The sequence below is a fragment of the Typopeltis vanoorti genome, chromosome 17, assembly GCF_054136105.1.
Source record: "Typopeltis vanoorti isolate ZY-2024b chromosome 17, IOZ_Tvanoo_1.0, whole genome shotgun sequence".
NCBI classification, from domain to species: domain Eukaryota; kingdom Metazoa; phylum Arthropoda; class Arachnida; order Uropygi; family Thelyphonidae; genus Typopeltis; species Typopeltis vanoorti.
Window position 1 is genome coordinate 95053816 of NC_143565.1, and position 14792 is coordinate 95068607.

The 14792-nt window shown below is 38.8% G+C and overlaps 1 non-coding gene across 1 annotated transcript; it reads right to left on the bottom strand.

Moving 5' to 3' along the window:
- Positions 1-6662: 6662 nt before the first annotated feature.
- Positions 6663-6963, bottom strand: LOC150097659 (signal recognition particle RNA). The gene has a single exon (XR_016549738.1).
- Positions 6964-14792: the final 7829 nt, after the last annotated feature.

Genomic DNA, 14792 nt, shown 5'->3' on the forward strand with positions numbered 1-14792 from the left:
AAACCGTTCGCAAGGACTTAGACTTCCTTTAAACGATCGTTACTGGTGACGAAAGGTGGTGTTTTGAGTATGAGGCCGAAACCGAGTGCTGAGTGCAGACCACCAGAAGAATGGCATCCGAAAAAAAGGCTTGGAGAAGTCAAAAGTAAAGACAATGCTGATTTGTTTCTACGATTCCAAGGGCATTATCCAAAGGAATTCGTTCCACCTGGCCAAACGGTTAATGGTGAGTTTTATCCCGCAGTTTTCAAGCGATTGATAGCCAGAATTCGTTGCGTACGGCATGAATATCGTGACGACCGACCGACCGTCAAAACACACTATCACTTTTGGCACTATAACTCGGCTTCTAATGAAACAAATGTCATAAACAGTGCACACAATACTAATGAAGGTTGCCGCTTTCGACAACAACAAAAAAAAAAGATACAACAGGTGACGCCATTAGTTCCTTCTGTTTTCGAAAAGTTCGGTTTCGTTTTGGACAGAGATTGTATAATATCAAGCGGCTTTCACAGTTTTAAATTTGTCCGTTGTTCTAGTTTCACCTTATATTCATCTTATATCACCTTCTATCAGCACTGATGATAATTTGTAATTTTTAGATCGAAATATATGACTTTTAATAAATTTTATCCATGCTTTACTTGTGTCATCGTGTGAGTTTTAAGAAAGGTTATCGGTTTCGACGATGCCCTTTGGTTGATAAGACCTAGTTTCGAATCTCGTCAGGAACGTGAAGAACCTTTAACGGGTTTTCCAATATTGAAGGTCAGTTCGTTGGTCTCATATGGGTGGAGAGGTTTTCCTCCCGAAAGCTTGAGTTTTTCGTCCAGTAAAATAGGCAAACCTGCCAGAAGAGAGCACTCACAATTTACTGATCTGGAATGCTACGGGAATAAGGATTAATCATTCTGTTCCTTTAGACCTGGTTTCGAAAGTCTGCATAGTCTACACATAAACAAAACAGGAAGGACGGATTTAGGAATGACTGTGGATTAAAGTTCAGAAGTCATAACAGGATAAGTGGCTAAAATAGGATTGTTAATTGGTTACTGAAGACAAGCAGAGATAAAATGGTTATTAACGGCTTTGATACGCACCTCATTTGGACTATTTTGAGCAGAGCTTTATTATCTGTATTAGTTGGGATGTGGAAGAGATGGAGAAGATGCAGAAGCAAGTAATCAGATCGGTGGAAAGCTCCTGGTGGTGTTGTAGTTGGTTGAGAGTCGAAGAGTATATACCCTCCCTTGATGAGTCATTGGATTTCCAGAGGAATACGACAGAGAGAAACATATGCCACTTAAATGATTTTATAAGAATGATATAGAGGAAGATTTTCAGTACATGACTGTTGCACATAAAACTAGGTATCACCATTGGATATTGAGTAAGAATATAGGTAGCTAAAGCAAGAAGACCAGATATTTTGTTTGGAGCTTAGGGAACATTGGAATGTATATGCCAGACTCGATTCTGAGTACTTTGTTGGTGAATGAGTTCAAGCGAACTATGACGAGTATTTTCTGCATGATGATTAGTACTTGGTAAAATTTTAGTGGGTCTCCTTCAATGACTCCACAGACTCCATGGGATGCACACAGAACAACAACAACAACAACAACAACAATAATAATAATAATAATAATTTTATTTAAAAAATTAATTCTGCCATGGATCTTTGTGATTGTCTATGAAAATACTAGTGGTGGTGGTGGGCCTTGGTGTAGATGATGCATTTCGCTGTAGTTGGTGGATTGAGTGGGGGAGATAAAGAGAAGTAGAGTAGGTACCCTCCCAGATTTAAATTGTTTAATTTATTTAAATATTAAGTGATTAAATAAAATCACATAAATTTTGCATACACCTCTGAATATGGCATATTTCGATAAAAATAGCCACAATCACGTCGACAGTCGCTTATTTGGATGGTAGGTTAACTAGTGAACCAGTGATGGCGTTTTGTATATTACAACTTCAATTTTGTATCAATATAAATACAGGAACTTCAGTTTCGTATAAATAGGGCAATCTTTTAGTCCACTGGTACCCAATCAGAGATAGCTCGCCCAAGGTTATCACTAATCAATTTTCTTTGGCATATCCGAATTGCCAGCATCACTACTCTTGCACTTTGGGGCCATTACCCTCGGGAGCTCGCAGTGGTAAAAATTGCAGCGTAGATCGCGGTACATCTGAGAGATACATTCATTACTAGTATGTGCTAAAATGCAATGAAGCATAAAGAAAAAACACTGCAAATATAATACATGATGGTACAAAACACATAATTTGTACTATGGTACAAATTAAGTAGATATTGAATCCAACATTATCACATAGCCGAATATAGAAACTACAAGAATTTCGTGCCGAATATATAGAAACTATAAAATTTTCGGCAGATGCAAGCATAAGCAACCTTATGAGAAACTCATAGTAAAGGCGGGGTAAGCTCCAGATCACTTTCCTTAGTATTTTCCATAATGTAAGGCACATCTCCTAAAGGACATGTATGACAAAAATAAGCCTTTGGCTCTCTTTTCAGTAATAAATACATGATGGTTTATTTATTTTCAGTTACAATCTAGAAATTATTGAACAAAGAATAAAAAAACAACAACAATCAAACCGTACTATACTGACATCGGAGGTCGCAGTATATCTCTCAGATGCAATTTACTGTCAAATATCACAAACCTTTATATAACATGTGTTAAACCAAACTGAGGGCAAAAAAACAGTGCAGAATATCAGTCGTAACATATGAATGCACAGCTACTCATGACATCCAAGCTATACACTGAATTGTGTAAGAAAATTTATTATTATTATTATTATTATTCGTGATGACACCTCCAAGGAGTCCGAAGACTCATCGCGGGAGGACACCTATTGTATAACAACTCTCCATCTCCACCATTACACCGAACCTTTACTACCAATCATCAACATCAGCGCTATCTACTGGTCACTACCACCACAGCTAGTAATTTTTCTTTGTAAATTGCGTGTGTTCTGATGGGCCGATTTGTCTGTATGCGGGATGAAAAACCCGAGTTTCCGGGAGGAAAAAAACCATGCTATATTAAACATTTTGCATGTATCTCAGGTCAGCTGCGAGCTCTCGAGGGTTAAGTAAAATAAGGGTTACCTGAACACAAGCACTGCGATAGCGCTACAGTCGATCTGATAACCGAGAACTACTCAGAGAACGGCGCGCAATTCCAGATATTCTTGATTTCTGAAAGGCTGCAGTGTGCGTGTAGCTAGCTTTTTCCACCCTTGCAGCAAGTTGTCCAGGTGGAGGACTACCTCTGGGATCAGCCGAATTGTCTATTACTAAAAGAAAGAACCATACAATTTCATTTCGGCGATGTAAAACTAAATAGGCAAACCGGATATTAGATCCAACATTATTTCAAAGCCGAATGTTTGTATAGACTATGAAAGTTTCGTAAGTTAACCTGAGAGCTTACGAGAATGCAATCCTCGCCATCCCCGAGTTGCACTACCTACTTGATTAAGTAGCTAAGGCAACTCGGGGATGGCGATGATTGTATTCTCGTAAGCTCTCAGGTCAACTTAGGAAACTCTCATAGTTTCTACAAAAATTCGGCTTTGAAATAATGTTGGATCTAATATCCACTTTGCAGATGTCCTTAAAAATTGTTTATTTCTGGAATTTTCCATTTGATATTTTCGGACCGGATTTGACCGCGATTAACTGAAACCGCGGATAAGAGGGGACTACGGTACTATGACAGTACTACATGATTAAGTTGACATTATTATTAATTTCCTATAACAATTTTCTTCCAAATCAGTCTATTACTTGTAAGCACTCCAATATTATCATATCTAACATTCCATGCTTCTGAGGCATTTCTAACCAAATCAATCCACTTAGACCTTGGTCTTCCTCTGATTCTCTTTCTTGTCATCTTGGCATCAAACACATGTTTTGTTAACCTTTCCTCATGGCCATACCACCTTAGATTAGCTCTGCTTACCCATTCTCGAATACTAATAGTGTCAAGTTCCTTTCTAATATCTTCATTTTTAATATGATTCTGCAACTGATGGCATCTCTTTATTCCCCTAATTTTTCTCAGAACCCTCATATCTGTGGTCTCCAGTCTTTGATCAAGTGTTTATTTCTAACCTAACTCTCAGATCCATAACTTAAAACTGGTTTGAACACTGTCTTGTATACAGCTAGTTTAGTGTTTTGACTTGTTTCTCTTTTATTCCATATAAATTTATTCAGCTAGCTACCTACCACACTTCGCTTATTCTATGTCTATTTTCCAAATTTAACCTGCCATCTTCACTAAAATCTGTGATTAAATAGCTGAAATATTTTTCTTGTTCTGTAAGATCTCCATTCAGAATACAGCTAAAGTTTTCTATGTTGCTGTCTATTTTCATACTTTTGGTCTTTTATTGCTGATTTTCATGCCAAATTTGTTACAGCTGTTATTCAATATAGTTAGAGAATACCGGAGACTTGGATATGTTTAGGAGTACAACATCATCTGCATAAAGCGCAGTGCTAAGTTGGACATCTCCAATTCTAATATCAGGCCTAATGCCACTTTCTTTCATAATGTGATCCATATAAATGACGAATAAGAGTGGAGATAATGTGCATCTTTCTCTTATCCCAGATTTCACATCAAACCATCTTCTTGTATTTCCTTCACTTCTAACTGCTGACGGACATCTTAAATATAGACTATGTATTACTCTGTATAATGTTCCATTCACCCCATACAATTGATGTGTTTTGAAATGCTTTTCTCTAGACACCTTGTCGTATGTCTTTTCCAGATCTACAAAACTTAACTACACATCCTTGTCACATTCCCACGATTTCTCAACTATTTGTCTTAAAGTGAAGGTCTAATCTTGACAACCTCTATTTGGTTTGAATCCGGCTTGTTCTTCGAGTTTTTCTTTCACACTCTTTCTCAACCTCTTTTCAAGGATGCTTGCATAAATCTTACGTGGAGCACTTAGTAGAGAAAACTCTGTAATTCTCACATTCAGCTTTATTTCCTTTTTTTTTATAGAATGGGTACTATGAGAGCTCTACTCCAATCATCGGGAATTCGACCTTCTGTCCAAGCCTTCTGAATTATGCAGTGTGGCCACTGCAATTCTTCTATACCTTTATTTATACTTAAGCATTAATGGTCGAACATCATCTAATCCAGGTGCCTTTATACGTTTCAAGTTTTTGAAGGCTTTTTCTACTTGAAGTATTGATATGTACTCGTCTTTACATTCCTCTTGAAACTTTTCTAGTATGGTTCTGTCACTGCTTGGTTCGTTTAACAGTCTTTCGAAGTAATTACTCCAGACATTTAAGATATCCTTATCTTCAGTTTTCGCCCTTTATCATTTCTGATTCCTTTTACAGTACTCTTTCCTCCATTTCTAAGCTTTTTTTTCAATAGCTTCCAGGATATTTTGCCACCTTCGTGACATTTATTTTCTCTATTCTTCCAGTCTTCCCATGACTTTTGTTTACCTACTTTCACACGTAGCTTAGCTTTCTTACATTTTTCTCTGTATTCTTTTAGGACATCTGCTGACTTATTTGCTAGGAACTTTTTATTTGCTAGGAAAATAAAATAAACATAAAAATAAAATAACGATCGCCCCCTATTAAATTAATTATGTGCATAAAACTGAAATCTGAATTCCATTCCATCATTATGAAATTGGACAGGAATTTCATTTTTCTCTCTGTACACCATCCCACTAATAATCCCTTCGATGATTCCCTATAGTAAAAATCCATACCGCTCTTTATACATTCTTTCTGTGTCCGTTTACCGAGCAAGAAAATGATGATAGTACGATATGTTATCAAATACTATTTACGACATACAATAGCACTAAAATGAAAAGATCTATAGTTCGTTTCCGAATCTGTAGATGGCGGAGGTATTTAGTTTAGATGGATGACTTATCTTAATAATCAGTTTCCAAAGCTTTCATACCTTTATTTTTTGTTATTATGCATATTTCAAAATGGCAGAAAATATCCAGAAGGGATGTAGCATTCGTGCATTTCAGTAGAATAGATAGAAAGTGAAAGCCAAAAAACCTGAAATATAGAAAGGTAGCTGGAGTAAATGACATTCGATCCGATGTGGGGTGTGTGTGTCGGTGCGTGTTTTACAGTCGCTATACTTCATAATTCAGAAAATCCAGTTCACATACGAAATCTCAGATAATTGGAATAGAGATATCGTTTACTCAATGTACAGAAATTAAATTACCCAGGAATATAAAAATTCTAAAGGAATTTTTATATGAAGTTTCCCAGGCAGCATTCGCGAATAAAAAGATGAGAAAAAATTCTTGAGATAATGATTAGTTTTGTAGGTAAATATGATTTGGAGTTTCTTGTTTTCGGTGTGTGTGAAAAAAACCGAAGTAGTTATAACGAATTTTTTTTTTTTTTTTTTTTTTTTTTTTCGAAACTTTCAATCAACTCTTCAAATATGACTGCTATTAAGCTGCTAAGTGTGCCATCTAGTTTTGGTAAAGTAAAGCAATGCATAATAATTAAATTAATATTCAAATATTTAAGTTTCGGATGCAATGTATACAATCAATTATTAATGCTATTAAGCAAAATAAAAAAAGAATTGGGTATAGTTTTATTGGACTGGCTACTACACAACGCCTGTTCACAGACGTGATCCCACTACTGTACGACGCAGAAGCTTTTGCCTGCTACGTCTCCGTCCTGGGCCGGTACGCTTCTCATTATTCAACCTGGTGACTCTAAGCTCCCTCGAAGCCACCATATTGACGCCGTACTTAGCGCAGACATCCACTCAACACAGGATAGTTGGGAAGCAGGACTCCAGTCCTCAAACTATTCACCAATTCCAGTCTCCAATTCCAGCTGGATTACAAGAGCCTGCCACAACTCCCGGCTGTTTTATAATTTCATTTGCAGCTATTTAAGTGTTAAAATTAGCGTCTTTCTTCAGATTGCTGCATAGTCTAAATTTGACATGCAATTAAATAAATGTCGTGAATAAAATTATAATTAAATTGAAATGAACATAGTGATTCCTCAGTCTTGCAAAATGTCTATTCATAGTTATCGTAACATTTGTAACCTAGTAGCGCAGTACCAAAATATATGTTTGAAGAACATTATGTACAGATTATCTCGAACATAATAAATAAGCAAAAATTTTCTTTAAAATGATAAAATAAATGCATCTCATAAAAGTGAAAATGATTTCAATCGTAGTAATATCTTTTCATGAAAGAAATGATTTTTTTAAAATTTTATTCTGTTATTCCATGAAATCATAGCAAACGGCAATACTTAACTGTTATTATTACAACAACAACGTTACTGGCTTGCTGAGTGAAGCATAAAATGCTTTTTGTTTTCCCCTTTGTCTGTGTCGAGAAGCTTGATGGTGGTGGTGATGGGGGGGGGGGGGGGTTGTGAGCCTTATGCTCGCACTTTGTGAACTATGGAGTTAGCTCTGTTCTGCTGAGAGCAGGATTGCCTTGGGTCTTTTATGTTTGCAATAGTCATGTTCACTATAACTGGAAGCTTGTCTGATTAGTAGGTTGGGATGAGAGTGTGCCTTGCTGAAGAACTTTTCTGTATGATCATGAAGGAGAGAATGGATGTCTGGGTTTCCGGTTTCTCTGTGGATCTGCGTGTTTCTGACGAACCATGGGGCGTCCAAGATCATCCGCAGGCATTTATTTTGTATCCTCTGTAGTTTCCGGATGTTAGATTTGGATGTGTGACTCCATGCTGGGGATGCATATGTGATTACTGGTCGTATTACCATCTGATATAGTAGCAGCTTGTTGCGTGTATCCAATTTGCTGTTGCGGTTGATTAGGGGATAGAGTTGGGCTATGGTTCTGGGTGTCTTTGTGCCTATGAGCTTGATGTGGCTGTTGAAATTTAGCTTTTTGTCTAGCTGTACTCCAAGGTATTTGGTTTCTGTCTGCCATGGTATCTTTTTTCCGAGGAGTTGAATGTCATCTTGGATGAAGGCTTTGCGTCTGGTGAATAGTATAGCTGAGCTTTTGATGGGATTTACTTGTATCCTCCAGTCCGAGAACCATTTCTCTAGCTTTGTAATGGTGTCCTGGAGACGACTGATCGCCAGGTGTGGGCAGAGAGATCTTGTCATTATAGCTGTGTCATCAGCATATAGGGCTGTGATGATAGTCCTCAGGTTCTGTGGAATGTCAGCCACGTAGATTGTGAAAAGTAATGGAGCCAACAGGGATCCCTGTGGTACTCCTGCCAGGATTTGGCGCCTAGTTGAGATGGTGCCATTTATTTTTATCTGCATGGATCTGTCAGTGAGGTATGATTTTATTAGATGGGTAAGGTTTGTTGGACTGTTAGCCTGAATGAATTTGTAGAGTAATCCTTGATGCCATACCTTGTCAAAGGCCTCGGCAATATCCAGAAAGACTGCAGCTGTGTGAAGGTTCCAGTTGTATCCTTGAGTGATATGCTCCACTATTCTGTGTATTTGTTGCACTGTGCTGTGTACACGGCGGAAGCCAAATTGTTCGTTTGGAATTATTCCTAATTGATCTGATTTTTCTTGTAGTCTTGAAAGGATGATTTTTTCAGCAATCTTTCTTAGGTTGGAAAGCAGGTTTATTGGACGGTAGCTTTGTAGGAGTTGTGGATTGTTTCCTGGCTTTTTTATTGGTATGATGTCGGCTGTTTTCCATGCAGTGGGGAAGTGTTGTATCCTCGGTATTGCATCGGTTAAGTTAACCAGGTGCACAATAGCCTTTTGAGGAAGTAGTAGTTTGATTATTCTGTTTGTAATTCCATCTGGACCTGGAGCTTTTTTGTTGTTTAGATGTTTTATGATGTTGGTTATTTCCATTGGAGTAGCGGGGGTGATGCTGTCTGGTTTGTCTGAGGTCTGTCTTAAGGCACCCTTGACCTGCTGGTGGACTTTATATATGTGTCGGTGATGTTTATGTTTTCATATGATGGGCTGCATCGGTGTTCTAGGTTTTCTGCTGTTGTTTCTGCTTTTTCTTTATCAGTGTGCACCGTTCCATGTGCAGTTTGCATGGGGGGGGGGGGTAGAGGGTTGTGTTTTGTGTGCAGGATCTTCAGAAATTTCCATATTGTGTAATCTTCTGGGTTGAGTGGTGACAGTTTATTGTCCCAATCCTGATTCCTGTGGTTTTGAAGTGCTTTTCTGACTTGGTTGTTCAAGTTGTTCAGTGTTTTCTTGTCCTGTGGGGCTCTTGTGGTGTGGTATCTTTTCCTGGCTTTGTTTTTTGTTCTGATGAGGTCCATGATGTTTTCTGGGAGCCGTCTGGTTGGGTGATTGATTGTGGTTTTGGTGATTGCTTCTAGTGCTTTTTTGATTTGGTTTGTTAGATTGCTTACTGCTTCATCTATTTCTTCTTTTTTGTGGATGATGGGTACAGGGCCAATGTATTCTGTTAGGATTTTGGCTAGCCTATCCCATGATATGAAGGTATGCTGATGGGCCAGTTGGTCCTGTGTGCCAAGTTTGATCAGGATTGGATTGTGGTCAGATGACAGTTCATTGATCATCTCTAGTTGGTATTGATTAATGACATTTCTAAGGATAACTATGTCAAGTACATTTGATCTGCCATGAGGGCTGTAATGAGTGTGCTGAGTGGATCCTGCTACCACAACTGAGTTAAGTGTTGAGTAGTTGTGTAGTATGCGTCCACTTCTGTTGTTGATGGTGCTGAACCATGCTGTGTGTTTGGTGTTCAAGTCTACTGCTATGACGGTTGGGTCTGTGGTGACAAGGACAGCATCCAGTCTGCTGTCAGTAAAGGGTTGCTTGGTGAGTTATAGGTGGCATATATCTTGAGGCTTCCAGAATTGTTTGTATGGACTTGTATTCCTGTAGTCTCCAGGTTGGCAGTCTGTTGGTTGGATATAGCATTGTGGTGGAGGTACGGTTTGATGTAGATGGCAGTGCCTCCCCCTCTGGTGCTGAGTCTATCCATTCGGTACATTGTGTATCCTCTCACTTTTGGGTTGTTGGCAGGTCTTAAGTGGGTCTCGTTGATCAGCATTATGTCTGGGTTGTGTCTTTGTGCGAATTCCTGTAGTTCTAGTGTCTTTTTGGAGAGGCCATTGGCATTCCAGGCTGCAATTAGAAGCGAGTTGGATTTTACTTTTGTTTTATTCATTGTTGAGTGCTGTCAGTATGGAATGGGTTCCTTGCAGGAATCTCTTTGTGGAGGATGGAGTTGGGTTTGTTTTGCTGAATTCCTGCAGCATAGTGGCTAGCGAGGCAGTCAGTATTGCTGTGATGTTGGAGCCTATTTGATTGCTCTGCATTGTGTCCTTTGGGCAGGCTGCTTCTGCATAGGTCTTGGTGAGAGGTTGAGCCCTTTCCTGACTTTTGTAGATAGGGTTTTGTTTGTTTGACATCTGAACTCGGCTTCGCATAGTCTTTGGGCATGGCCAAACTTTTGGCAATGATGGCATTATCCTGCTGGTGCCCTTTTCCTAAGTGGTTCTGTTGTTATCTTAAGTCCACAGACCCGCAGTTATGTCGTAAATTCGTCTTTGCATGTTCTGGATTTCAACTAATACTAATGGCATCGGCCGTTTATCGGATATAAGCATCCGGCTGACTTTGATTGGTGTTATGCCCTGCTGGGTGAGGTCTGCCGCGATTTCCTAGGGGGTAATGCCTTCAGTGACACCTCGCAGTACAACCTTGAGATTTCTTTCGCTGCTTAGTGCGAAGGTAGTCTGTGACTGTTGTTGGTTGAATTTTTACTCCTTCGTCGGTGTTTCTGGCCCAGGAGTAGTCAATGTTATTTTATCTCAGGTTTATTATTATTATTATTATTATTTTGACACCTCCAGGGAGTCCAAAGACTCATCGAGGGAGAGTGTGCCGACAGCATTGAACGATTGGTCCCCTTTCAACTACTAACCGCGCTCATACTTACTTAACTGAGCCATTAGTAGCAGAGGCTCTACCAATCGACCAACCTTCGCCGGCATCTGTTTCTTGCAACTGTGGTCCATTTTTCTTTTTCACGGAGAATTACCTGGGGGACCTTTTCCATTTTTTCCGGCACTGTTTGTGAGGGTGTTTCGTTTTCCATATGATCATCTTCGGTTCTGTCTTTTATTCGTGTGTTCTTCTGTGAAGTCTGTCTGACTGTGGTTCTCAGGTAGGGAGATGGACGTGTTGTTGATCTCTTCAGCTTCGTCCTCGATATCTTCGGGTTCATCTGGTTGAGTGCACAGGTTTAGGAAACCTGGCCATTCCGTATTGAATTTTTTAAGTAATAATTTAAATAGTATTAGTGCTTGATCTTTGTTTAGATGCTCTAGAAGATCATTAAAGTTATCCATATCTGTTCTGTTCGTTGTTAAATCTAGTAGGCGGTGAATGGGGAATTGCGTATGAGCGCAAGTAGAAATCCCGCAGGTCTTGAGACTTGCCAGCAGAAATTCTGAGAAATATTTATAATGGCGAAGAGAACGGGCTAGGGCCGGAAAATTGCATCAAAAGTCAGAGTCTTACCTTGTATTCCGCTATCAAAGAAGATTCACAAAATCTAAAACTCACTAATCACCACTGAAATCAAGAACATTCTTCGCAACAACAACCACCATGCTGGTATTTATCTTCCGCCATCTTGATGTTATTATTATTATTTTAGAACATTACTTCCAGATTACAACAACATTCTGGTGTGTCTATTCTTCATGTCATTATTATTAAAAAATCACTCGAATCTTTACCCCCTTCCTTCCTTCCTTTTTTTTTTTTTGTCAAATTTTCGAACTTTAGAGATGGTGGATGATGTGCTCAGAATTCCAGCATGGAAATATAGCGGTATACAAACTGCAATGGTGTGGTCCCCAAAGTTACTTAAATATAATAGCATTTTCATAGCATATCAAATATTGCAGTTCAGCATGGTTTGTTTCATTGAGTCGATTTCAATTTGGAGGTATAAACGGTGAGATTTTATGGTGTAGAGTACTCCTCTGCGATGAGTCCTTGGACTCTCTAGGTTTCATGTAATAATGATAATATAAACGCCATCATGACCTCAACATGCAGTCATTTATTGCAATTTAGTGTCTTCCAAAGATAGCCTACCATTATTTTCTGGTCATGCACTATATAAGCTTGAATGCTCTGAGAGACACATAGAATTGGTGAGATTAGGAGGTTTATGCAAGTAGGCCAGTTTAGGGAGTGGGAGAATGTGGAAGAAAATATTTGGAAGACAAATAGTCGAAAGTATGACATATGTGAAAAGTCTAGTAATAGAGGAGCAAGGTAAGGAAGCTTTGAAAGAGTATGAAGATGTGTGAGAGGAATACTAAAGAGGTTCCATGATAGGGTGTACATAATGCAAAAGTGTTGAAATTCTTTTTTCCTGAAGCAAACATTAAAGATGCCAGTGGAGCTATTAGAACAAATATGGAAAAGGAATGAATTGATAGTTTTGGTAGATAGAAATGATCTGAAAAGATGGGAATATGGAACGAGAGATTATATCAAATTGTTATTGAAGAGAGCGGTAATGAAATAGGAGAGAGAGAGAGAAGAGACTGTAGGTTTATTGCCATGTTGTGACAGTAAGGAATTGATTACACAGGGTATGATAGCAAATAAATGAGTAGGTTGTATAAAAGGAACGATAGGCAATTTATTTATTTATGCAGTGAATTTGATGGATGAAAGGAATGTCTATATGAAGGATGGGCCACATTTAAATAATTTTGGAACTCCGAGTTTGAAGGAAGTGTTGTTTCAACTGAAAGCAGATGGGCAGGGAAACTACAAATTAGTTACTTGCTGACAATCTCGAGAGGAAAGTCCGACTTACATTCCGTAACACACATTGAAACTAGAACGTCTTCCGTCCGATCAGTCCTCGAGAGCTTTACTTCGTCGGACGCGCTGGGTTCTGTCATAGCTATTCGAAGCCTAGAGAGAGAGCTGCCAGTGGTGAAACATCGGGCGGTGCGGCAGGAAGAATGATCCTCCTGGATTGAGGGAAGGAGCCCCTGTAGACCTCGCAGGAGAATAGTCAAGCACGAGACCAAGGATCAAAAAGTCCAGAACCACATGCTGCATTGCCTTTTATTCCATTTTCATTACTCATTTGTTCTTAATTAGGAGTATTCCAGGATTAGACAGAAGCAATGAAAGAATTGACGTCATCGCTGGCAGCTTGACCGTACGATTTCGGTAGTATTCAGCGCTAATCCGGCTTAACTCCTATTAAGCTTTTACCATCAAGTCTAAAGTGCAGCGTTCTAACAGTAAATATTTCTTTTATATTTTTACATCTTACTAAGCACATTTTCGTCTTATAAATTCAGATAAAAAAAACTGTAAAATCCTTAGCGAAAATTCTCTAAAAAAATTAATTTCTCGCGAGATTTTACAGAGGCCACCCTTTCCTCTAAAAAAATTAAACTCAAAGGTTTAATTTTTTTGGTTTTGCTTCCTTCGTTCTCTGGAGATGACGTTGACTAGTCCCTGAAATTTAAAATTTCAAACTTTGGTTGACATATGACAAGTTGCCACATAATTGGTGACATCATTTTCATTCCTTTCCATGTGTACTTTTCACTAATCTGATGCTACATTTGATCAAATCCCTTATGTCCGTTTGAATCATGGAACTTGTAAATTTTCCATGGAATCATGAATCCATGGCTCAGAAGGGAGATCCTGAAGTGAGGAGTATACATGAAAAGATTAAGAGAGGTGATCAACTTCCCAAGAACCGAGTATTCCTCAAAACACTTCACCTAGATGAAGACGGACTTCTCTTGTCAAAGAAGAGAGTTTCTTCAATTTTTCCCAAGACTCTTTGACAAGAGAAGTCCGTCTTCATCTAGGTGAAGTGTTTTGAGGAATACTCAGTTCTTGGGAAGTTGATCACCTCTCTTAATCTTTTCATGTATACTCCTCAACTCAGGATCACCCTTCTGAGCCTCTATAATACGGGGCTTGCCCCAGGTTTGGCGAAGAGGAGGTTTATATATGACTCTTCCTATAGTCTCAGCACAGCTTAGCTTGCCTATGATACTGTCTTCCCTTTTAACAGGGTCAGCCAGTGCAACACTGGAAATAGCACATGATTCAGTAACTATTCCCTCCTTGAGACTTCCGTTTACTACGGGATTAACGGAAGAGTCATTCGAGTCAAGTCAGCACTTGTCTTTATCTTTCTTTCTTTGTTTATTCATAATATCTGTACCTCTATTTATCGGCTTGGTTGCTTTGTCAAACTTTTCTGCCTGAGAACTAGGATTACTGCCGCCATTTTTTGCACGTTCAACTCCCATTAGGGAAATATTCCTTTTTCGGAAATCACAAGAGAAGTTGCACTTCTGCAGAAAATCCAATCCCAAAATAATTTGAACGCTCAGACTAGAGGATTTAGGAAGAATTACCAATTCTTGGGACATGTTCAAATCAAACTCAGGTTACTTAACGCCTACTTTTATCTTTCTCTGAGTGCATACTTCAGTCTTTGAGACGCCTGTTAGCTTGATTTGCTTTCTCAGCTCTATCGATCACTTGTGATATGGGTACTTACTCTCTTAAAGAACGACCCGGTTATAGCTGAGACGTGGGATCCATTAGGATATTACAAGGTGTCCCTTCTACCAAGCCTTGAATGACTGTCAAAGAACTATCAGGTCTCTTTCTGATGTAATATTTTCGTTTTGTCTGGTGAATTTGAGAACTTTTCTT